Here is a 25264-nt window from a genome sequence, read left to right as displayed (position 1 = left end):
GAACCTGGTGCATTCTTTCCAAAGACCTTAGGTTGTCTCAACTCCTCATGACCCCATTCACATGTGACAATGTCCTATGACATCCAGGTCAGGAGATTTTAGCAGTATAAGGGCTTCTGGCGGGGCTGCTGTCTTACAGTTTTCAACAAATATGTTCATTGATGATGTCTCATTATCTTACTTCTGCCCTCAAACATATGCACATTCCATGTATTTGACTACTTCATGGTCTATAGAGATTTTACATACCTTCCAGTGGAGGCTCCCCATGGCCTGGCTGACCAGGCTTACCTCCTGGAATCTCATCCTTGCAGGGTGACCCTGCTCGTTCATAGCAGAGGGCAGACGCTGCTGGTCTGCAAGTAAGCCACACAAGCGTGTACGACAAGGATGTCAGTCAGGTTGTCATCACAGAGAAATGAAGATGGGCAAGTGTTCAGGCCAGAAACAGTTAACTGCTGGCTTCTACCATCCAACCTGGCTGGACAGGCCACCCTGGCTCCAGCTGCAGCTTTCAGATTACTCATAGATTAACAAACATTTATTGAGCACCTACTGGGTGTCCAGAGCCCAGAGAATCAAGGAGACACACACACTGAAGAAAGAAGAAATTAAAAAATTGGGGTTGCTATCATTTACTGTACACATATTTCCATTCTGTACTTCAGAGGGGCAAACTATGTACCTAATGTCACAGAGAAAGAAAGCATAGTGATGTTTTCAAAAGTACAGATCCGGGAGCCTGACAGATCTGAGCTGCAGCCCCGGCTCCTCCATTTTCCACCGTTTGTCCTCAGGCACATCACTTCATGACTTTGTGCCTCAGTCTTTTCATGCATAAAATGGGATTGTTGGGAGGGATGATTTCATCGGTGCAAAGTGCTTTGAACAGTGCTCGGGGCACAGGAGGTGATCACTACATACTAGCTGATGGTGGTGGGGTGTTGTTTTGGTGATGATGATAATAATATGATGATTAAACGGAGCAGCAGCAGCTGAGATTTGAAGATAAGTCTAACTCAAGCCAGGGACATCCCAGCCAAGCTCTGTGCGACCTCCCAAAGCCTCCTCTCCCTTACTTCAGCCCCCAGCTCTCCACCTGCAAACCCCACCTAGGTGCTTCCCCCAGATGCGCTCACCTCCCGGGGTGGAACCCGGCGTCCGCAGGGTCCCAAAGCCGGCCGGCAGCTCGCAGCGCGGGGAGGCGCAGGGGTGGCGCAGGGGTGGGGAGGCCCCGCCCGCGGCCCCGCCCCCTGCCTGCCCCTCCCTCCCCGAGTTCGCGGCGCGAGCGGCGGTGGCAGCCACGGTCACTGGCGCGGAGCGGTTCGTGCGGACGCGACGGGGCGGGCGCCCCCGGGTGCCTGGCGCGGTACCGAGCCCGCGAGGGACATTCGAACAGGGTCAGGTGCCCCTGCGGGTCCAGCGAGGTAAGAGCCGGGGAGACCGGGAGAGACCCTCGCCCCCCTCCTGGGGGCCCCACAGAGTATTTCCCGCCAGAGCCTTGGCCACTGCGCCGGGTCGTTCTCCGTTACCGTGGGGCCAGGGGCTGGGGCCAGACTGTCCCCTGCGTGCTGGCATCCTAGCCCATCGCGGTGAAGAAAGGGGTAGGGTTGGGGTGTGTGTGTGTGTGTGTGTCTGTCTGTCTGTCTGTCTCTCTGTCTGTCTTGGGGATGTGCGAAGGAGGTGATGAACACCCCCTCTTTGTGGACGCTGCTGGGCTGCCCACTGCAAAGCGGAGGACAGACTCCCACGACAAACTTCAATAGGACTGGCAGCAATTATCTGTATAGCGTGGAAGGGGAAGCCCACCACCACCTGTTGAGCTAGGCTGTCCACCTGCAGAGTGGCCTCACTTCCCCAGCGGTCCGACCGACCGTCCCAGGACGCCTCCCGCCTGGCTGTGGGGATGGCAAGGATGCCCGGTCCTGCTGGGTAGGAGGAAGTGTCCCTGCTGGATGCCACAGCTCAGAGACGATCTCACAGGGGAGAAAGGGGCGGTGGCTCTGGGGGATCTGCAGGCAAATGCTGAGTGTAAGACATCCACCCGCCAGGCACACACCGAAGTATTTCCTCAGTCACTCCAAAGCCTCACTCCTCATCTTAATGACTTGACCTGTCTCTTTGCCCTCATCCTAATTTGGCAACTGATGAAGATGCAGTGTACTAAAAATTTTCAATGAAGTCAGATTGTCACTTCCCAGGACTGAAAGGGACTGAAGAGATAATTCCTGGGAACCTGGTTGGGGGCCGAAGAGGCTCATATTCTGCGCCCCTCCAGTGCTGACCTGGTGCCTGCTCACAGTGGTGGGGCAGTGTGCTCTCACTGGCCCCTAGGACCTGCCAGGCACATCAGTGTCCCTTTTTATGGTTGAGGACGCTTTCATTCAGGAAAGGGCAGGGATTCGCCCACTTTATGCTGAATTATCAGCGACTGGACAAGGGCAGGACCCAGGAGGGGGTCTCCAAGAGGGAGCCTGTCTTAGTTTAATAGAAGTCACATTCCAGCTGTCAGCGGTGCTGGTTCTTCTTGCTTCATATCCGTCCCAGGGAGCACAAGATAGGACCTTCCCTCTCGGCCATCGCAGGCCCACTCTGTCTTCTCCACAATCCTCAGGGCTTGAATAATTAACAGCCCGGATTGCACTGGAAGTAGATGTGGGGGAACTTTGGCTCAGATCTGATGTCCTGCCTTCAGGACATCTCAGGACCACGGGCATCTTTGTGACAGGTTGGTTGCACCTCTCTGCTGACCCCCCAGCCAGCGCTCCCTCCCAGAGTCTCCTGCCTGCCTGGCTCTGTCTTATTCCTCTGCTAATTTGGCAGCTGGAGATATCTGGGGACATCTCATCATGGGTCAATTCCCAGGGTGCTTAGAAAGGGTGAAAATTGTAGCTGCACCTGAGACATCCTCCACCCCAGACTTCAGCCTCCCTCTAAGGTGTGGAAGGCTGTGGATGCCCTGAGGGGCAGGCTAGAGCCAGGGCTGCCCTGTCCAGACACATCCTGTTTGTGAGACACCTGGCATCCAGGTGGGTTACACCCTGGCTCCCTTGCCGCCCCCCAGCTGGCAGCAGGCTTTGAGACCTCGGTCATTCTCAGGCTATGAATTAAAGTTCCATGACGTAGTGTGGGGGAGAGGAAAGCTGGGGAAGATTGCCTGAATTGGTCACATTTGGCCTAAGGAGGCAAGCCTTATGTCACAGTGGAAAATGTGGGCTCTGACCCCAGCTGGGTCACTGACTATGTGACCTGGGCCAAGTCACAGAGGCTCATTCCTCATCTGTAGACCGAGGCCAGAGGTGTGGTATAAATCGAGGACACAGATGTCAGTGTTGGGCTCCCTGGACATGACCAGGGCCGGTCCTCTCCACTTCGTCCAGCCCCCAGCCTGACCTCAGACACAGGACTTGAGCGATGACTGTGCTGCCAGGATCCCGCATGCCATCCTCAGAGCTGTGGATTGGGGTGGGGGGGGGGCGGCATGAGTTTTTGCATCAGGATAGCTCACAGATTGAGTTTGGATAAGCAGAAAGCACGGATAGGAGAGTCGGAACCCAGTCTCCACCCAGCCCTACCTCTGGGGGAGCTGGCACTTCTGACTCAGGCTTCTAGCCATCAGTGTCCTGGGCCTGTCCCACATAGCCTCCTGGCTCATTCCCCGGGTGGTCACTGGGCACACACCTGCTCCTTCATTCCATCCTGGGTTTTTGGGTCAGCCTTCCTCCCTGGCAGAATTGGAGCCAGCTCCATGTGACCTCAGGGACACCAGGAAAACCCCTGCCCACCAAAAATCATCCTATTCCCCCAAGCTTAGCTGTCTGCTGCCTAATATTCCACCATTAGAGACTCATTCCTTCTGCTGACGGCCTTGTACCCAGTTAAGTCAGCTGCTAAACCTTAGCATCAGTGACTTGTTTAAAAGCTTTCAGGACCTGTGAGGGGAGAGGGAGAGGGGAGGAAAAAAAAGGTGCAGAGAGTGGGAGAGAAATGGTACTTTGTCAGCGTGTTCTGCAGATCAGCTGTGAGCCCAAGGAGGCCCCCAGGAGAAGGAAGAGCTTGGGGAGGTGGGGCGGGGGGCAAGCGGCAAGCAGGGACAGTTGTGAATCTCAAGTGGGAATTCTCAGCGGGACTGCGGGGTGGGCGGCCTGCCAAAGGGGCGGAGGAGCCTTCCAGTCTTGTGGCTGGGGCGGGGCCGTGAACTAGGCCCTAGGCCGAAGCGGCCTCCGTTTTCCAACTGTTCTCCCGTCCCCTGAGAACACAGCCACATGGTGCTTAATGTGTTCTCTGGTGGTGTTCTCTGCAGGGGAAGAGCCCGGGCTAGTCGCGCTGGTGAGACTGTCAGTGGTAATTTATTGGTCTGCAAGAGGCCTGGGCTGAGCTGGGCCGGCAGAGGGTTCAGCGCCTTTGCCTCCCTGCACATCCCGCACCCCTCCCATGACCTTATCGCGAAAAGAGCAAAAACAGGGTCGTAATTCACTCAGTCTCCTGGGCTGTGGGAGGCCCAGGGGTGCAGGGTTTGGATGGGATCATCTAAAAGGCTCGTGGAAGTGGTTCCTGGCCCAGCTGGGCACACGGTCCTGAGTTTTCCAGTGGAGGGGGGGGGACGTGGGGGTGAGAACTGGTGGTGTCCGCTGAAGGAGCCCACGGCAGGCTTGCCGGGAGGAGGGGCAGGCTGGCATCGCTTAGGCTCTCAGTGGGCCTGAAGCATGGACTGGTCCTGCCTCACGATGGCCCAGCCATGCCCCGTGGGCAGCCCGTTGTGGGTGCTGCTGAGGGCGGAGCTCAGGTCAGAGGGAAGAAGTTATAGTCACCAGGACGACCCATTGGCAGTGACCTCCTAAATGATGACTATCCTTAAAGATCACTCTCAACCGTATCTGTCCTTAAATAATAATAATGGTGACAACAATGATAGTAGTAGTTTTTGTTCCTCATCAATCATTTATTGAGCACCTACTATGTACAGGCTGGCTACTGTTGTCAGTAATAGGGATGCAGCTGTGGCACCATTGGCATTTGGGTGAGGGATTGGGGGGTTTCCTGTGTGTTGTAGGACTGTAGAAACCTCCTTGTCCTCTGCCCACCAAATACCAGGAACACCCCTCCTCCCATTGTGACACCCAAAAATGTCTCCAGACATGGCCAGATGTCCCCTGGGAGCCAATGTCGTCCACTATTGAGAACCACTGGGCGTACAACCATGAACAAAATAGACCAAATCCCATCCTGTTCCCTTAGAAGCAAGCATTCCAAAGGGGGAGGCGAACAACACATATGCTAAAGAAGGAAACTAGCTGGCTGGCTGCGTGGTGCAGATGCTACAGAGAAAGACAAGGCGGGGCTGGGGTTTAGAGTGTGCTGGGGTCCCAGGTGTCATTTTCAAAGGGGGCTCAGAGAGGCCTCCCTGGTGAGGTGGCACTAGAGCAGAGGCAGGAAGGAGGGGAGGAGGAGCAGAGACCTGGGGGCAGGGCCTTCCAAGCAGTAGGGAGAGAGAGTGCAGGAACAGGAGGCGGTGGGCGTGGCTGGGTGGGGAGCAGTCCGAGGAGCTTCCTTGGGCACGAGGGCCCTGCGAGGACATCAGCTTTGTCTGTGAGTGTAAGGGAGAGCCAGAGTGCACTCATGACCTGCTCGGTGCAAACACCGCCCCAAGTGTTTCTCCATGCATACTCGCAGCAGTCCTGTAAGGTGGGTGTTATTTCCTTACGTCATGTTTCAAAGCCCAGAAATTTCAAGTGATGTTCGGGGTACCACTGGGACATGAGCTCAAGCAGTCCGTGCTCTATTGTCTTATCCTAAAACTAGGACTTTGGAGACACACAGAAGTGGGTTCAAATCCTAGCCCAGTCACTTCCTAGCTGTGTGTGGCCTTGGACTAGCCTCGGTTTCTGTAGGCAGTGGTGCGTTGTCCTTTGTCCCCTTGTCTGTCTGTGCCATCTCTCGTGGGGCCTGCCAGTCCGTCCGTGCTCTTGTGCCAGCAGGAAGCCAGAGGGCAGGCAGCACCCCCCATTCCTCCCGGCCTCGGCCACGGGCTCCTGTTCCGGATTCGTGCATCTGCTCGCTGAGCTGCAGCAACACCATCTGGTGAGGTCAAAGCCGAAATCTCCAGAGGTCAGGGAAGTTAAATGCTCCCTCTCCCTCCCTGGCCCCGAGAGCTGGGGAGGAGGGATCACCCTTTCCAAGTCACCATCTCCCAGGGCCTTCGGGGCCAGGCTTTGCCCAGTTCCTCCAAGGATGCTGGCCTGGCTCCTCTTGGGAGCTAAGCGGGGCTCAAGCTCCAGACCTGTTGTGTGGTCGAGCAGGTGCTGGGGCGGCCGACACAAGACTCTGTGACTCCTAAGGCCCCAAGACTCTGCATTAGAGAGTCTCAGTGAATCCACTGGCAAGTTCTCACTTTTTCATGTCAGAAATAGGTTCTTAACTTCAACGGTAGGTTCAGAAATTACCCCAGAGAAGACACTGGCTGCCCTTAAAAATGATTGATTCAACTCCATAGGGGACTCGGGGAAAGAAATTACCCCAGAGAGTTGACAGCTAAGAAAAGAGGAGCCCTGATGGGAGGGGCAGACGATTCCCTGGTAACGCGTCCACGCATGCGCAGGGACGTCTTCCCTGGGCATGTGATGGGAGACCCCAGGAAGGACGTTTTCAGGACTGAACCCCCCACCCAAGTCACCCAGTTAGTAAGTGGCAGTTGGAGATTTGAACCAGGTCTCTCAGGGGCCAAAGCTTGAGGGCTCCTTCTGCTCAAGTAGCTCAAGCAGAAGCGAGGAGTTGATGGAGAGGCCCCAGGCATGTCCTAGAGCCCAAGGATGGCACTTGAGGTCTGATTTCACGAGGACCTGGAATGAGAGCTAGGGAGGAGGCAGGACTGGGGTTCTCAGAGCCCTTCCAACCTCAGGGCTCCCCGGCTCGTGTCCTCTGCAGACCACGGGCCACGGAAAACCCAGGAAGCCGGTCTGACCTTAAAAGGGTATGAGCACACCAGTCAGCTGTGTGCGACTCTGGGGACCGCTCCCGGGGCAAAGGGCAGTGCTTGAAGAAAGGGCAGGGGCCATGGGCAGGCAGACAGGCCAGAGGGTGAGTGGGACAGAGGGCCCAGGAGCAGGCTGTGTAATTTTCTAAAGTACTGTCTTCAGTCCCACGTGTCAGGCCAATGGAAAGAGACTGATGTCGGACATTTTCAGAAGATAGTGGTTCAAGATAGTCCCCACCACTTTTGCGGCATCTGGTTTGTACCTGCTGCTTCTTGCAGTGTTTAATTAAATCCCCACAACAGTCTTGGGCAGCGGGCTTTATTATGCCCATTGCACAGATGAGGAAACAGAGGCTCAGAGGCAGAAAGCAACTTGCCTGAAACCACGTGGTGGATAAGTGGCAAAGCAGGGATGGAACCTAGGTCTCTGCAAAGCTAAAAGGGGCAAGTTTTCACTGTGCCACTGCAAGCCATTCCCTGAGCAAGTGCAGGCCATAGGGGGAGACAAGACTTGGAGCGGAGAGGGGACACCGGACATTTCAAGAGCTACATTTTGGAAGGAGGGGGACTGAAGTTTTAATGACCCTCATTGTTTATTGTTTTAATTTCTTGTCATTGAAATGGTTCCTGTTTATGGCAGAACATTTGGGCCCCGTTGTGTGTAATTCCAAGGAGCAGAATCTGAATTGGCAGGAAAAAGAAGTTACTGGGAGCAGCCCTGGCATTATCTCGGGCAAAGTTCTGCTCACTTGGTGCTGTCGCCTGATGAGGTGAGGGGGGGGGTTCCCATGTTCCCAGAGGCCAAGCCCAGGCCGCCTGGGTCACAGCCTAGCAGGGATGCTGCAGGAGGCGTTCCTGCTCCAGAGGCTGGACTTCCATGAGCCCTCCTTGGAGGGAGACAGTGTGCCATAGACTCAGGCCCGTGCCTGAGGGCAGACACTGAGGCAGCTGGCACCGGAGCAGAGGTCGTGTGGAGGGTGCCGCTCTTGCCTACGCAGGAGCCAGATGCCAGCCTGGTCCTGAGTCTGGGGGAGGCAGGAGCCCCTGGAATAAGCCGGTGTTGGAATCGCTTATCCAGCAGGGGTTTTCAAGCAGAGGTCCAACAGCTGCCCTAGGAATTCTCTCTGCAACTTGGCACGGGGTTGTGGGGGAGGGCACAGCTGGGCAGGAAGGATGATCCTGATTGGGAGAGAGAGCCTAGGTTGGGGGGGGGCACCCACACACCGTGCGGTCCTGAGATGATGAGCCGGGCGGCAGATCTGCACTGGCCCTCCCAGAGACAGACTCCCTGGGGAGCACAGGTCCCTGGGTCGTTCTCCCGCCAGGAGGAGGCAGCCGTGCTGACCGCACAGGTAGTTATAGAAGCTAACGTTCATCGGGTGCTGATTGTGTGTGAAGTCTTGCATAAGCCTCCTGCTGTCTAATCCTTACGAGATACACCTCACTGTCATGTCCAGGAATCAGGGTGGGCGGGAAGCACTGGCGTGGGGCTGTAACCATGGGTAGTGGACAGATTGGAGCTCGACCGCTCTGCTCTGTGTGACCTTGGGCCAGTTATTTTACCTCTTTGAGCCTCAGTTTCCTTAATTCTAAAGTGAAGGGGAGAGAGTTCCACATAGGGCTGGTGCAGTGAGAAGACTAAAAGGGAGACAACAGACCTCATGCGACGTCAAGCAGCAGCACGAGGTGCTCTGTACACGGTGGCCACTTGCTTTGTCTTCCCAGCCCTGTGGACACAGAGCCCATCACCCTCTCCATGATGCCTGAGTGGGATTCTGCTGAAGTCTGTGGCTGGGAAAGAAGGAGGCCAACGGGTCCTTATAGACCATCTCGTCAGTGACCCTGGCCCCAAAGCCACGGGCAAGTATAAAGGGAGTGGGTACAATGACAGTAGCTCCTGCGCATATGTCCAACCCTGGGACATGCTCAGTGCTCCACTGGCCTTATCTAACTCAGGGAGGTCATGGTCATGAACCGTATTTTATAGATGAAGAAACTGAGGCACAGAAAGTTCAGGTAACTTGCCTTTGGTCACCCAGCTCATAAATGGTGGAGCCAGGATTTGAACCCAAGGAGCCTGACCTGCCTTCTGAGACCCTTGGAATTTGTACAAGGAAAATGTAACCAAGTCGCTGGGCACAGGGTCCAACTCTTCCAAAATTCCCTTCTCCTTCCCTTCGTTTAAAACCCAAACGCTTCTCCAGACAGGGACCAGGGGATGTGAAGGACTCAGCTCAGGTGTCACCTCCTCCCAGATGTTCCCAGCTCCAGGCCCTTGTTTGCGCTTCTGCGGCATCACCCCTCCCCACATCAGCTGACTTGTCCCCAGCACGGCCAGCATTTCTTCCTTCTCCCCTACCCCATAGACCAGGACTCCCCAGGGGGTGCTCACTGCCTGCTGTTGGACAGCATTCCCTCCCACTGGTCTCTGAAATCATTGCCTGGTGTTTCCTCTGCCCTTTGTGGATCTGCCCTGACCCACAGACCTTGTGTTTGCCGGTACTGATCACGGCCCCCTGGCAGGGGTCAGTTACCAGGCATGAAAGGCGAATTCTAGAGTCCTGTGCCTGGGTGTCAGGCTGCTCCAGGAGGCAGTGCATCGCCTGCTCCACAATGTACACAATGTGCAAGACCTTAAAAACCCATCCCACCTGCGTCTCAGGGATGCCAGACGATGGGACGTGTGGAAAGGGTGTGGCCAGCAGAGTGGAGTTCTCTTACACAAGGAGTAAAAGCTGGAGTTTACTGAGCAATCACCTCACATTTAATCCCCTCCCAGCCCCTGGCAACCCCCCCCCCAATAATTGCTTATATGCACACACTTTTGGTATATGCTCCTTAAATTGTGGTGAATCATATTTTTGATATAAATAGATGCAATCTGTAGGGATTTTATTGTGGTAAAATATATATATATAACACAAAATCTACCATTTTAACCATCTTAAAATACAGATTTCAGTGGCATTTAGTACATTAAAATATTGTGCAACTGTCACCACTGTCTAGTTCCAGAATATTTTCATCCCCCCAAAAGGAAATGCACCCATTAAGCAGTCACTCCCCCTTCCCTCCTCCCCAAGTACCTGGCAACCACTTGTCTGCTTTCTTCCTCCATACGTTTACCTGCTTGGGATATTATAAATGGGATCATACAATCGGTGGTCTGTTGTGTCTGGCTGCTTTCACTTAGTGTGGTATGTTTAAGGTTCCTCCATGTTGTAGAATGTATCAGAGCTTCTTTCCTTTTCATGGCTGCATCTTATTCCATTGTGTGGATATACTATATTTTGTTTATCCATTCATCAGTTGATGGACATTTGTGTTATTTCCACCTTTTGGCTATTATGAATAATGCCGCTTCCTTTGATCTGGGGGCATTGACTGCCCTCAAGGATGCGAAGAGAAGGACCCCAGGCTAGGGGCTCAGCAAACCTGGACTTGGTTCTCTGAGGGTGGGGGCTGGGCCTGGCGCCCCACCTCGGAGTCCCCAGCTCTGAGCACTGTCACAGGCACATGGTGGATCAGGACCCCACTCAGCCTTCTGCACCCTCAGCTGCCTCTGAAACTTTTCTACAGGACGTTGCTCCAGATCTGCAGACACCCCTACCTCCCCACCTCATCCCACTCCCATAAGAAACTTCTAGAAGCTTGGGGTGGGGGCAGCTGCCATGTGCCAGGAACTGTACCAAGCCCCACATACACTGCTGTATTTCATTGTCTTGGCATCTCTACGAAGGGGTATTATCTCAGATGCCCAGATGAGAAGATGGAGGCCCTGCAGGGTTAACTAAAATGTCCAGCTGAGAGCACACAGTTGGAAAAACAGTTGATGCCAAAAAAGTTGGGGGGCTGGAGGGCCAAGGCCAGAGCTGGACTTTAAGAGTAGGTTATGGCAGTGCCAGGTGTGAACTGGGCCCTGTGCATGAATTGCCTACTAATTCAGACTAAAGTGTTACTGGCTGATAATGCTATTTGTACCACTTGGATTTCAGCTCAGCTTTGAAGGTATTTGAGCCCAAGGCAGGTAGGAATTTTTATGTCTGCAGGGTGCCTTCCCCAGGCAGACCCCAGAACAGAGCCCTGGACTCCCTAGTGTAATCCCCAGGACTCAGGGTCGGGGGCCCCTGGAGCCGATCCAGGCTGGGTTGGCCCTTTCCCAGGCCTCCCGCCTCTCCCGGGAGGCAGAGGCAGAGGCGGGAGGCCTGCGGCAGTTTTTCTGCTGCCTCCTAAGTGCAGGCGGGCCCCTCCTGCCTCCCTCCCTTGGCTGACCTCACCCCCTTCCGCCTGTGCCCAGTGTGGGTCCCCGGGCCCCTCGGACGATGCGTGTTCTTCATCCTTTCCACAACAACACATTCATCAGGAGGGAGACAGACGTTCCAATCCGGAGGGAATAGAGAGGGAGTGGAGGAAATCAATAAGGAAGAATGATGTCTCTATATTGTGGCTCCCGTGCTTTATTTCCCTCTGCAGAGGCAGGATGGAAAAAATGTTCGCTACGGTTTTGATATTAATTGATCTTGAAGCTGGGTGAACCCAGTGGTGCTCCCTTAATGGCCAGCTATCGCCTGCTGGCACTGGGGTTGACAACAAGTTCTCAATCAATGTGCACGGGCCATGCATTTATCTGACTGGGGTGTCCTGGCTCCTCTCTGCTCGCGATGCTGGGGCCTTCTCAGTGGGGCCTGTACACAGGTCACCGGCTGGGTGGGCTGATGAGGGAGGGGGTCATATAAACAGAAGCAGGACCACTACCACAGCCCCGAGCCCACCTTTCCTGCAGATATAAGCCCATAGCTTAATGGACAACTGATTTCTGTCTGCAAATGCCCGAGTCACATGGAGCTCAGCAGGCTGTTAACAGGGTCCTCAGGCACCGCACCCCTGTCAATTTCAGTCCAAGGCTGAAGAGCAGGGGTGCAGGTGGGGCTGCCCAGGGGATATGGAGCAATGTCCTGTAAAAAGGTTTCAGAGAGGCAGCTGAGGGTACAGAAGGCTGAGTGGGGTGGATGGGGTGAACACAGGCAGAGGCCTGGACTTCAGAAGACGCAAGTTCAGGTCCTGCCCTACCTAGCCTCCCTGGGCAGGACACCTGTCTCAGCTGTAGTTTTCTCACTTGCAGAATGGATCCTTCCATCCGTAACAGCATCATCCCAGGCTTGATGGAGGTATCTAATGAGGTCACAAATCCATATGAAAGCATTTAGTAAAACATCTTTAGTGCCAGGGTCAAGGTCAATGCAGTCAATCAGTCAATCAACAAACACTCCTGCCCCATGGCTTCTCCCTCTTTGCCTGATGACTCACCCATTTGTTTTCCAAGCTCCCAAGTGTGTGACCTTTATGGGGTTGGATGGTCAGAAGATACAGTTGAGATCACTGGGAAGGTCTAGCAATTAAATACTTAAGAAAGGAGATGAGGAAGAAGAATTAAAACCCCTTAATCCTCCAAAAGGTGGATCTCAGCATAGCTCCTAGCCAGCCAGGTCAGGAGCTGAGTTCAGTAAATCATAAGCAAACCAGTAGAGGTGCAAAAACAAGTTGATGGTCAGCCAGCCTCCAGCCGCTCATCCCCTGAGCGCAAGCTACAAGTGCGCACTGCCCACAGGTCTGCAGTTCTGTCCTCAGCACTCCCTTTCTGGTGTGTGCTACTTGCTTCACCCCTTCCTGGGTCTCCCCTGGGCAGTCCCATCCCCATCCCTGCTCTGCAGCCTTGGACTGAAATTGACTGGAGTAAGTTGCCCAAGGACCCCATGAGTGGCCTGCTGAGCTCTTGGGAATTTGCGGACAGAGGTCAGTTGTCCATTAAGCTATAGGAGCACTCCACTTAGCCATGTATATGGGACATAGTTAAATAATGAAAACAAAAATAGAACATTGCAAAAGCCTGGGGCTGGCTGGCTGATGCCCCAGGAAGAAGCAGGAAGGCTGTCTCAGGGAGGGCGTGGGGGGAATTCACTGTCAGCCTTCCTATGTCATGAAGCTGCTCTGGTTTAAAATACATTTTTTTCTTTATATATAGGTCATCTTTTGTTAACCTTTAAATGAAAGTGTTTATGCACACATACCCACACACCTCAATCGGAAAAATAATTTGTGCCTGTTTTAGCACGGTGGGAAATTCAGAGAAGAAAAGACAGTCTTCCCTCCTCTTCCTGACTCCATAGTGCTGGCTGGGGGTGTTGGAGCTCTTTGGTACCACTCCTAGGAAAAAAAGGGCAATGAAAAGTAGGTACTGAGTTAGAGAATTCCAGTTTTGGCAACAGAGCAGGCTCAGCTAACATATACCCCAACTGCCAGCACTTAGGAAGATTTTTAAATACATAGTTGCCTCATAAGAAAGATGGCAGTCTTCAAGGAACTCAAAACTCCGAGCCTTGAGCATATAAACTGACACCAAGGGAGACTGAGTGTGTTGGACCCAGATAAGGTCATAGTAGCTCAAATCTAAAGTCTTAATGCCCACCCAGGGACAGGAAGATGTGACCTTGGGCCCTGACAAGGCCAAAAGTTGCCCCTAGGACCACTCCGTGAAAAAGGCCCAAGAAAGCTGCCAGGATGTTAACTCTGTTCAGATGCTCCAGGCAGGGGAGAAAAATCTTTCCTTTAAGATATCTAAGGGCAAAGACAGAGCTACCCATAGATACAAAGTTGAAATTTATAACACCCTCAAAGGGGAGAAATCTTCAACTAAAATTTACTGTAAAAATAGGTCCTGGACTGATAGAATCCCTAACTCACCCAGCTAAATCAAATTCAAAACTGCCTTCCAGGGCTTGTCCAGGCCCAGAGTACACAGGATTCCCACGGAGGGAAAAAAAGCCCTGCTAAAGATGAGCTCACAATAAAAACTACAAACCACTGAGGACATGGTTTACCCAGGGAAGTTAGCACAGACAGCAAATGGGGATATTAGCACCTCAATTGTAGAACTTGAACTTGATTGTAGAGCCCAATGAAAAAATCAGTAAGTCCAATGTGTTTAAAATAACCAAGGAGATACCACCACTGATCTGCTTTCTATTCCTACAGTTTTGCCTTTTCTACAATTTCACATAAAGGGAATCGTACAGTACGTATCTGTGGCTGGATTCTTTCACCCAGCATAACGCATTTGAGATTCATCCACATCGTATGTGTCAGTAGTTTATCTGTTTTTATTGCTGAGTAGTATTGTGATATGTGAATACAGCATGATTTGTTTATCCATTCACCAGTTATGGACAGTGGGTTGATTCTCATTTAGGGCTATTATGAATAAATCTCCTAGGAATATTCAAGTGGAAGTCTTTATGTGACCATAATTTTCACTTCTCTTGCAGTCCCACTGAGGAGTAGAATTGCTGGGTTGTGTGGCAAGGGCATGTTTACCTTTATAAGAACTTCTAACGTAGGGGTACCATTTTGCATTCCCACCAGCAATGTGTAAGATCTCCAGCTGCTCCAAATCTTTGTCAGCACTTAGCGCTGTCTCTCTTTTTAATTTTAGCCATCCTAGTATGTGTGTAATGGTTTATTGTGTTTTTAATATAACCTTCATGACAAAACTAAACGGGACTTTGGGAAAAAAGTATAGGTCAATCTCACTTATGAATAGAAATACTAATGTCATAAATATAGTGTTAACAAACTCTATATGAAAATAAATATTTTATACACACCCACATATATATACAAATACACAATATATCACAACGAAAACAAGATTTACACCAGTAATGCAAGAACAATTTAACATTAGGAAATCTATTCACATAGCTTACCTCATTAACAGACTAAGGGAGGAAAATAAACATGTTGTGTCAAAAAATGTAGAAAAGATAATAAAAGAAACAGAAAAACAAATTCATCCATAATCCTGCTATCAAAGCAACAACTACAAATATTTTTATATTTGTCACCCCACATGCTAACAGATTTTTTTTTTTACAATTCAGCAAGCTGTCAATATTTTGTACCCTACTTTTTTTTATCATTTAACATTTTCCACCAATGACTACATAATCGTAGATGGAGTGGAGAAACCATAGTTCATACAAACCTTCTCTTTCAGAAAAGCATTTTTGTGGTTTTGAGGATTTTGCTATTACAGACAACAGTGAATACACATCTTTGTGTATTTTTGTACTTACATTTATATCTGTTTCCTTAGAGGCAGTTTCCAAAAGTAGAATTTTTGGGACCAAGAGAAATGAAATGGTTAACACCCAATGCACGTTGCCAGACTGGTTTCCAAAAAGGTACACTACTTAATACTCTCACCAGCAGAGCCTGAAAGATGTTGTTTCAGAGGTGAGGTGGTTTTTTTCTTTCTAATTAAACTTTTACTTTTTAGGTAAATTGTGGATTTACATGCAGTTGTCAGAAGTCATACAAAGAGAGCCCATGTACCCTTTGCTCAGTTTCCCCCAATGGTAACATCTTGCAAAAGTGTAGCACAACCAGGGTATTGTCAGGGATGCAGTCAAGAGGCAGAATATTCCACGTCACAAGGTTCCCTCCTGTTACTTTTATAGCCACACTGACCACCTCCCCTCTCTGGTCCCTGATCCCCACAGCCACTGATCTATTCTCCATTTCTCTATTTTAGTCATTTCAAGAATGTTATACAGATGGAATCACGAGGTAAAGTTTAAGGAAAATTATTATCAAAAAACAGATGTAACAAAGTTACAAATAGAAGAACTATAAAAAATACATTTTGAATTAGTCTCTAGACTAGGACTGTCCAACAGAAATATAATGTGAACCACATCATACAATTTAAAATTCTCTAAAGCTACATTAAAAATATATATAAAGACATAGGTAAAAGGAATATATTTTTAGTTCAATATACCATTTCAATATGTAACTGATACTTTTAGAAAATCATTAATGAGATACTTTACATGCTTTCCTCGCATGACGTCTTAGAAACCCTGTGTGTGTTTGTACTCACAGCACGTCTGAACTCGGACTGGCCATGTGTCCAGCACTCAGGAGCCGTGTGTGGCTAGTGGCCGCCATATCGGCTAGTCCAGACTGTACTGAAATCCAGCCGTGAGTGTGGGGTCTGCAGATCTCCAGGCTTGTGAGGGTCCCCATGCTGGCTAGTGGCTCTCAACCTTGGTTGCATGTTGGAATTTAAAAAGTAACACGAACGCCCCATCCCTTCCCCCCTTCCACCCCCACCAGAGGGTTGGAAGTAATTGGTCTTGGAAGCAACCCGGAAGTATTGGGGTTTCTTTAAAACTCCCCTAGTTTTCTGATGGGCAGCAGGGGTTGGCCCACTGGTACAAAGGCCTGGGGTTGCATCCTGTCCCATCCTGTCGGGAATCGGGGGGAGGTCCTGGGGACACCACTCCCTTTCCTCCTCTCAGTCCTCGACCTGACCTCTTGGAGAGCAGGCACTTTCTGATCTAGCGGTTCTGGGGGTTTCTGTGCTTCCAGCCCTGCAAAATCCCACCCCGATCTCTGCCTTGTTCAGTCACCCAGGCTGGTTTTAAACTGAGCTGCACGCAAGTTTCCTCCCCCATTGCTCCCGCCCCCACCTGCCCCGGCTCATTACCCTGAGTGTTTTCCGCCCTGGGGTCAGCCCCCTCAGTGGGCAGCCTTGCTTCCTCTCTGGATCAAGGGATGAAGATGAGCATTTGCTGAGAGCCCGTGACCTACTTTACGTCGTGGAATCCTCACCGCCGCTCTGTAAGGAAACAGTCATCCCTGTATTATTGATGAGGCTCTGAGAGACCCCGGCTCTTCCAGCAGAGGCAGGACAAAAAGCCAAACCAGCCAGCCTGGGCATGCAGGCCGGCTTGATGGGGTTATGAGGTGGGACAGCCGGGCTCAAGCCAGTCCTGCGTCTTCTTTTTCCAGACCAGTGCCTTTCCGTGTCCAGTGGCCCGTGAGCTGGTGTCCCTGGCTGAGAAGCATACAGAGCAGCGAACCCTGCCTCCCCCGCTTGTCATCAGCCATCTCCTGGGGGTGGGGGCCTGGCAAATGGCGAAACCCCTTCTTCTTGGCCCTGGTTTCCTTCCCAGGCCTTCATTTCTGTCATCCAGTCAGGAAATATTCAAGCCTCTTTAAACCACTGTCAGCACCTTGCTCTCAGCTGTTGAGAGTCACAAGTCCTGGGCGGGAGCACACGCTTGTGGGGTCGGTGCCAGGATCCTCCAGGGGCGGCCGGGCTACCATCCAGGGCCGAGGCAGCACACTCAGAACCAGGCCCCTGGGGAGCTCGGGTTGGCTCAGACATTGTTCATCATAAGTCCTGCGGGTGGGTGGAGGAGGAAGCAGAACGCCTCATGCGGAGAATGAGCTCCTCAACGAAACACATCACGCTGTTCTGTGCTTTCCTCTCCTTGCCCATTTGCTCAAGGTGCTCACCCTCCAGCGGCTGGCACGGCAGCTCCCTTTCGCACTAACGTTGGGAGGGCTGGAGTGCTGGGCTCGTGGGTGTTGTTCCTGGACCCACAGCAGCCTGTCCAGCTCTCTGTCTGTCTCAGGGCCTGGGACTCAAGACGGCAGGGCTGGGGTATCTGGAAGAAGGATGGGGACACAGGGTGGCGGAGAGAGGGGAGGCTTGGGTGCGTGCGCTCCGTATCACTAGCATCTTGAGTTACGGTAAAATGTGCTGAAGAGAGGAAAACGGTGCTGGCAGGACATTATTTATAGAAGCACATCCTGGTGCTTTGTCACATGGCCAGGCCACGTTAATCGTCCTGCGAGGGTCCCCCTGCGCCAGCATTTCTCTCCCGAGGGGTACACCCGCTGCAGGGCTCCGAGCTGACTGCTGAGTGTGGTCCAGGTAGCTTCTCCAAAGCCAGACTGCTTTTCCTCCCCACACTTCCCCCAGCCTCTTTCCTCCCTTCTCCCAGAAGGAGGAATCAGCAGAAAAAGCAATGTCTTTCTTGAAACATAAATACTGATTCTAAGCATGGACGGGGGCTGGGTGTAACCAGGAATAACTCGGTTGGCGTGTCCGGCAGGACACACTCAGTTGCTTCCTTTTCTTTTTCCTCTTTCTCTTCCCTCTCCTGGCCTCCTCCTCCTCCCTTCCTCCTCCATAATCACTATTTTATTAGGAAGATATCTGGTTCGTCCATCCACCTAAGTGATGCAAAGGCCAAAGAGAAAAAGACTTGAAAGCCTCAGCCCTTTTATCTTGGGCAAGAGGCTAATAATGTTGAGGAAAAAGCAGAATGACATTTCCATTTGACAGTCAGGAATCTGGACGTTTTGGAAGAGAGAGTTTCCAAGGTGGTGAGCTAAGCAAACTTCCCTCAGCAGCCCACCAGGCTGAGAGATGGAGGAGAGGCGGTTTAGCATAGCGGGTAACAGGGCCAGATTGCGGCGTTCAAATGCCAGCTCTCTCACTTTCTAACTGGGTGAACTTGGACCGATGGCTGAACCACCAAACCCGTCGTGGGATAATGACCCCGGTTAAGATGAACTCTGTGCACTCACTCTGCGCCAGGCTGGAGCCCCTATTTTAAGCTGGTTACATGTGTTAGCTCGTTAAGTCCTCATAACCGTATGAAGAAGTTACTAGTATTAAATATCCCCGTCTTAATAACAGTGCCTACTGCAAGGGTTGTTGCGAGGATTAAGTAAAGTCACGTGTGTAAATTGCTATGCGCTGCGTCTGGCACATTCCCTGGGTCCAATAACCGTCAGCCCGCAGGAATCGGGGAGGCAGAGTGTCCATTAGGTAAAGGAAGCAGCAGACTGAGAAGCAGGATGCTGAGAGAGGAGAAAACCCTGGGTCAGCTCTCTCCGCGGGCTTCTGCAGCCTGGGTCTGATGGATGGCCAGTGTCACCAAAATTAGATCAAGTCGGAACATTTTTCCTGTCTACACATATTAAGACACAAGGAACAAAATTGTTTTTCATTTCTTGCCGGCTTTTATCGCACCCAGCAGCCGGGTGGAGGCGGCCACACGAGCGGGCTTCTAATTGCCAACAATTAAGACTTCATGCCACTGAATTATGTAGTTTGCAACCCCTATCGCCCCTCTGTTTAAGTGGAATCTAAAGGAAAAAGGAAGCATGCAACCCTCCCTACCTTTTCTAAAGGGGATTTTTGGTTTCCACAAATGCTGCAAGATAAAAAATCTATTTCTGTTGGGGTAAAAGTTGAGGGGGGTGGTTCCTTTCATTGTAGGATTGGCTTTAGGGCTGGACAGGACATCTGCTCGTGGGCTGGTGCGTCTCCTCTGCTGCTGTGGTCCCTAAAGTGCGAAGCAGCCAGGGTGTGACTTGGGCGGAGGGGAGGGTTCGTGGCTGGAGGCAGGGCTGGGAGTGATGGAAGTCACAGGACAGAAGCTCCCAGGTACAGACAGGCTTGCTCAAGAACCTACATCTGTGCTGTTGAAGGGAGGAGGCAGAATTTTTTTAAATGTATGGATTAAATGGAAGACAGGGCTGGTCTCCATCGCTGCATGGGGGAGAAAGGCACAGAGTCTGTAGTCAGGGGCCAGACACACCCAGGTTTGAATCTCTGTTGCTTAGGAACTGGGTGACCACCACGTCTTCAGCCTCGGATTCCTCGATGTAAGGAAAGAATAATAATGAGACTTAGCAAGGCAGGCGTCAGAAGGAGATTAGGGATGCTCAGTGGGTAGCAACTGTCATCCTTCTTCTCACCATCACCGTCACTGTCCTGTTCTAACGCCCGTATTCTGTGAGTCTTCAGTACATGTTTGTGCCCGGCATGGATTCGTAATGCAGGCACGTGAAACAAAAATAATGGTCTCCGTTATCTGCAAGCTCCTAAGCCAGCCGCGAGCAGGAGCACCCCCCACACCCCTCCCTTATCAAGTGCTTCCCGTCTCAGCGCCTTAACACATATCAATTCACTAGTCCCCAAAGCCACCCTTTGAGAAAGCATTACTGCAGTCCCATTCTACAGATGAGGAGGCTCCAAGTGAAGTAGAGTCTTCACTTGAATCATTTAATGAAATCCTGAGACAGCTTGCCAAACTGGGTGCCTCTCCAGCCAGGAGCTGAATCTGAAATCGTTTGATTCATTGAGCCATGGAAGGGATGGATGGCTGGGAAAAAAAAGAATAGAGGAAAAGGAACTCCTGTCCTACCCCAGGCACCCCGGATGGGCTCAGCTGATGGGCAGAGACGCAGAGCCACTGAGGGGTGCAGACACCCTGACTTAGAGCTGGGCTTTCAAAGAGGAGAATGGCCTACTCGCCCCCTGCACCCCTGCTGGTCCCCTTGCCAGCAAAGGCTCAACCCCGCTCAGCCCTAGAGAGATAGTACAGAAGCCTTAGTCTTGAAAAGCAGGTTGGTGTAGAAGCATAGCCATCAGGGTTGAGCAGATCCCAGGTTCCAAAGCTTCCTTTATTCTCAGCAGAGATAGGGGAGGGTCTCCTTCCATCCGGGACAGTCTGGAGTTCTCTGCGTCCATACAGGCGAACCTATGTTGGACCTTAAGTAGCAAGGGTGAAAATGCCTTTGAAATCTTTCCAACAAGTCTGGACAATACTTCCAAGACTGCTAAGGCATTTCATACCCTTTAACCCAGAAATTCCACATGCAGAAACTTATCCTGCGAAAATACTTGCCGATGTCCACAAATATTAGCTATACAGATGCTTATGCACCATTGTTTACAATAGGGAAATTTGTGTAAACAGCCTAGCCATTCCATGGTAGGGAAATGGTTATATCAGTTTTGGTATATCCAAATCAAAGAATATATATTCTGTAGCTACTAATACAGAAAATATTGACGATATTAAGTAAAATAAAATCAGGTTATATTGTGATGTGTGCAGTATGGTCACGTTTGTAACACGTAGAAGAATCCTGCAGAGACTATAATACCAATGATATGTCACCATTATCACTACTTAACTAGCACTCCGTCTTCTCCCACTCGACTTGGTCCCTGTGGCCATGCCTTTGGAGGAACATTGCGGGTCTTTTAAGAGGCCCCTTGAACCTTAATAAAGTGTTGGCCACAGTCTCTCCAGCTGCTTCTTTTTCAGGAAGAGCAGTGACCTTTGGTGGGTGGTCGTGATGCCTCTTTGTCCTCTATGGAAACTGGCCCATCAGTAACCCCCTGGCAAACCAAGGGCCAGAGGAGTCTGCTTAGACACTGACCTTCACTCCAGGAGGTTCGGACGCGCAGCTCTGCAGCCTCAGCTCTATAGCCTGGACTCCTGGTGGATGGGCTGGCTGTGGCTTCTTGGGGCAGGGAATGCTTGAAACGCAAGACTCCTTGGGTCTCGCTTTTGTCAAAGGCCAGTGAATCTTTGCCTGGCAATGTTCACATTCTCCAAAGGGCCTCAGCAATGTGGCGGAGAGAGAGCTCGGTGGGGCCAGCATGGAAAACAGGCCACTCACCCACCCCCGGCCAGCAGCTTCATGACCTCTTGGTGGAGGGCAGTGTCTCTGACTAGGGGGCCCCAAATTGGGAGAGTGGAATAGTGATGACACCTGGAGGCCTCCAGGCTTCAGGTGACGCACTCCCTTCTGGTGCTGAGCCTCTGTTGTGTCGGACACTTCATGAGCACTTGCTACGTGTTTGATAATATCACATTTAACATCTATGTCAACGGAGATGGCTCTGTGCCCCCTACGAAGACATCCTTTACATCATTATGCAGAGCAATTTTGCTCCTCAAATCTCTCCATTCCAAAAGCCTTCGTTGGTTTGGAGATGAAAAAGGAGACAGGGGGGCTGAAAATTGGCCGGGAGCAGGGGGAATGAGGAACATTTTGCAGGGACCAACTGCCATGATGAGAAACTCTGGGCCTTTTTGCCCCTTTTGAGGGATAGATTTACCCTGTTGAATCCACTGTGCTTTTCACTGCTCTTTGGGAGTCAAGTGGTGCTACCTTCTGATTGCAGCATTGTGCTGAGATGGCATGAGGTGGCCCAGCCTTATTCAATTACACTTTCATAAATCCTCACACTAACCCTTATGAAGCTATCCCTGTTTTGCAGAGGAAGAGACTGAGGTTCAGAGTGATCACATGACACATCCAGGATGTGACAAGGGAGAGCCAGCATTCCAACTCAGATTTGCCTGATCCCAAAGCTATGTGCCATTCACTCCCTGACAGAGCTGTCCATTCCAAGGACTGAACTGTGACCCTCAGGCCCCCCATTGCTAAATTACATTCTGGCCAGTCACACCTGGGATTTATATCGTACTTAGGCAGTGAGAAGGAGTTGCTAATAAATGAGTAATGACATTATTTTGATAACTTCTCCTACATAGCAGACTGCCTCAAAATATAGTGGTATGAAACAACAACAATCTTATTTCACTCACGAGTTCCTGAGTCAGGAGTTTGGGAAGTTCTCGTCTGGGCAGTTCTGGCTTGGAGATTCCCATGCAGATGCAGTCAGATGTTGGTTGGGGCTGCAGCCATCCAAAGGCTCACCTGGGCTGGATGTCGAGGATGGCTCAATCTTGGGGCTGGCAGCTGAAGCTGGCTGTTGGCTGGGAGCTCACCAGGGCTGTCAACCAAACACCTGTGCATGGTTGCCAAAGCAGTTTCCTCAACCAGGGGCAATTTTGCACCCTCCCAGAACATTTTTATTGATTATAACTTGGGTGCTGCTGGCAACTGGTGGACAGAGGCAGGGAAGCTGCTTAACATCCTGCAAAGCACATGACAGCTCCCCTCAATAAAGAACTGTGCAACCCAAAATGTCAACAGGGCCGAGGTGGAGAAACCCTGCTCCAAAGCCTGGGGGTCTCGGGGTCGTAGGACGTCTTACCTGGGTGCCGCTTCCCCTTGACTGAGCTCCCAAGGGAACTAGGTGGCCACCACATGTCCTTTTATGACCCAGCTTCAGAAGTCACATAGCATGGGTACTGGTGGGAGCAGTCACACACCTGCCTAGACTCAAGCGGAGGAGATGTTTGTGGACCCCATCTCTCAATGGAAGGCGAGTCTGAGAATCAGCGGTCACTTTTTGACCATCATAGAATAAACTGGGGATCAGCACCATGGGAAGCAGGCAGATCACAGAACCGCTGGGGGTTGCCCTCTGGTCACCAGGTTGTCCTGCTGGAAGCTGGCCAAGCTGGCACTGAGTCACTAGACCAGCTCACAGGAGCAGCAGGTGTAAGTGGCTCAGGAGCCCTGACAGGAACCCCTGGTCCCCAAACCCTTCATCAAACATCACTGGGTTTTCTCTGGGCTAGGTGGAAATGGAGATCAGGGTGTCTGCCTTGGACTGTCCTTCTATCTCTTCCCCCTTTCTCTACAGTTAAACCCCATCCGTCCTCCCCTGCCAGTCTCTAACTGGGCCCTCCCTCACGCCTGTACCCTCACCTACCTCCAAGCACCTAAGCACTTCGTTGCAAGTCCTTTTATTATTGGCTTGGGCAGGGAAATGTGCCATTTGTGATTTAATTTCCACAAGACATTTGTCCCTCATTGCTAGTCATGGATGGTAATTAGTGACTATTAATTCCTGATAATTAACAAGCTAATACTTAGAGGTAATGGCACCTGGGTAATCATCTTAAAAGGCTCAAAGCTGCCGTGCTTTCGAGGCCCCAAGCTCCAAAGGATGACACTACATTTCAGCATCTCTCCCCTGGGAGCTGGGACTGCGTTTTGTTTACCAGGGCAGTGATTGGAGAATTGACAAATCTAGCCTTTAGTTTTCTTCTCTGAATTTAAAAATAATACGTATTCTGTTTGAAGCTTTGTTGAGCCCAGAAAAGTATAGAGGAAATCAAATATATATAACCTTATTACCTGGAAACATCCACGGTCAAAGTTTTGGTTTATTTCTTCCCAATCTGTGAATTTTTTTTCACAATAGAGTTTGTGTTAAATATGTGCTTCCACATCCAGCTTTATTTGTGTAATATTACAACATAAACATCTTCCCTTATGGCAGCATCTTATCAAATATGTCTGCCTCCCCCAGCAGAAAAATCAAAAACTGTTGTAGAGAGGGGGGTGGAATTCATGGGAAAAGAAGGAACAGCGATGTGAAAGGAAAGACTTGAGCCTCATTAGGTGGGAACAAGGAATTCATTCTAGAGCAGAGGGTCTTTGTGGGGACTCCTGTCCCTGCCCCGACTAACCGAGGACATTGGGTAGAAAAATACGTGCACAGTTACATAAGAAGGAAGACTGGAAGGCAGTGACCTAAGATGTTAATAAGGGTGTTGATTTCAGCGTGGGGTGGCGCCAGTCATTTTCATCTTCTGCCTTACGATTTTTCTGTGCAGCACAGAGAAAAAAGCATTGAATCAGCCTTCCAAATCTTTTCAGCACACACTCTTTTCCATCTACAGAACTGCCTGCGTGATCGCAGGTAAAGTCTCCCCGCTGGGCCTTGATTTCTTTCTGTGTGGTGTGAGGGAAATATTGGTCCTCCTGCCCTAAGAGGTGCTGAGTGAGAACGCACCTCCAGGAAATCGATATGAAAAGATACGCCCAGGTGACTCCCGTCAGTAAGCCCAGTAGGATCTTGAGTAGCACTTGGCTATTGGTAAAGACAGTCTTCCAAAATTCTGTGTCACGTACGTGTCTGGATTCCCTAGTGGCCCACCCTGGGGGTGCCTCTTCATCCCAACACTTCTTGAACCTGTTTATTTCTTCCGTAGGGAGGCAGTGTAGCTGCCACACAGACTTTAGACCGAGACCTGGGTTTAAATCCACAGTCTGCCACACACCCGCGATGTCCGGAGGCTGCTTAGCATCTCTAAGCCTCAGTTTCCCCATCCATGAAATGGGGCCAGTACGCCCTACTGATGGGGTGGTTGTGAGGTCCTAACGAGATACTGTGCCGTAAAGGGCTTTTCAGTACTCAGTCAACGATGATTGATTTACAAATAAAAAATATTTCCTAATTGAAGTGTAAATTCAACTGCATAATGAGTGAGGTTGTTATCTTCCGCTCTGTGTGGAGTTCCATAAATGGGTTCCCTGCTCTGGAAAGGGACTTTTCGGTTTTCCCAAGCTCACTCCAGGCTTCAAGCTCAGCTATTATAGAGTTCGGCAGCTTGGGTCAACTTGGGCCTTTTCTTTTATTTCTTGCTTTTACAGATTCAGATCCAATCTTCTCTCCAGTTTCACCTTCCCAAATCTCCAAGATCTGAATCTTTTCTGTCTACCAAGCTTACCATTAAAACTGGCTGTTCAGCTCTGACCGGCGCTAGCTGTTGTATTTAGAAGCCCTGATCCGTCGACTCTGCAAAAACAGGGTCTTTGCCCATTGTTGGCTAATAGCAATGCCTTACACCAGGCTTGGGCGTTAGGTTTTGCAAAGCACGTCCACCTCTGCTGTTGCATTTACTCTCCCAGCAGTTTTGCTCT

At 50.9% G+C, this 25264-nt stretch overlaps 1 protein-coding gene across 1 annotated transcript in view; it reads left to right on the top strand.

The window, feature by feature from the left end:
* Nucleotides 1–1278: 1278 nt before the first annotated feature.
* The window catches only part of CACNG5 (calcium voltage-gated channel auxiliary subunit gamma 5), a 36198-nt gene continuing 12212 nt past the window's right edge, over nt 1279–25264 (top strand). Inside the window, exon 1 of the mRNA XM_010948646.3 lies at nt 1279–1427. The gene's annotated coding sequence lies outside the window, so the exon portion shown is untranslated. The remainder of the gene's footprint in view (nt 1428–25264) is intronic.

The sequence above is a fragment of the Camelus bactrianus genome, chromosome 16, assembly GCF_048773025.1.
Source record: "Camelus bactrianus isolate YW-2024 breed Bactrian camel chromosome 16, ASM4877302v1, whole genome shotgun sequence".
Lineage (NCBI taxonomy): Eukaryota > Metazoa > Chordata > Mammalia > Artiodactyla > Camelidae > Camelus > Camelus bactrianus.
The sequence above is the reverse complement of the archived record's forward strand: the minus strand, read 5'-3'. Positions and strand labels throughout refer to the sequence as shown.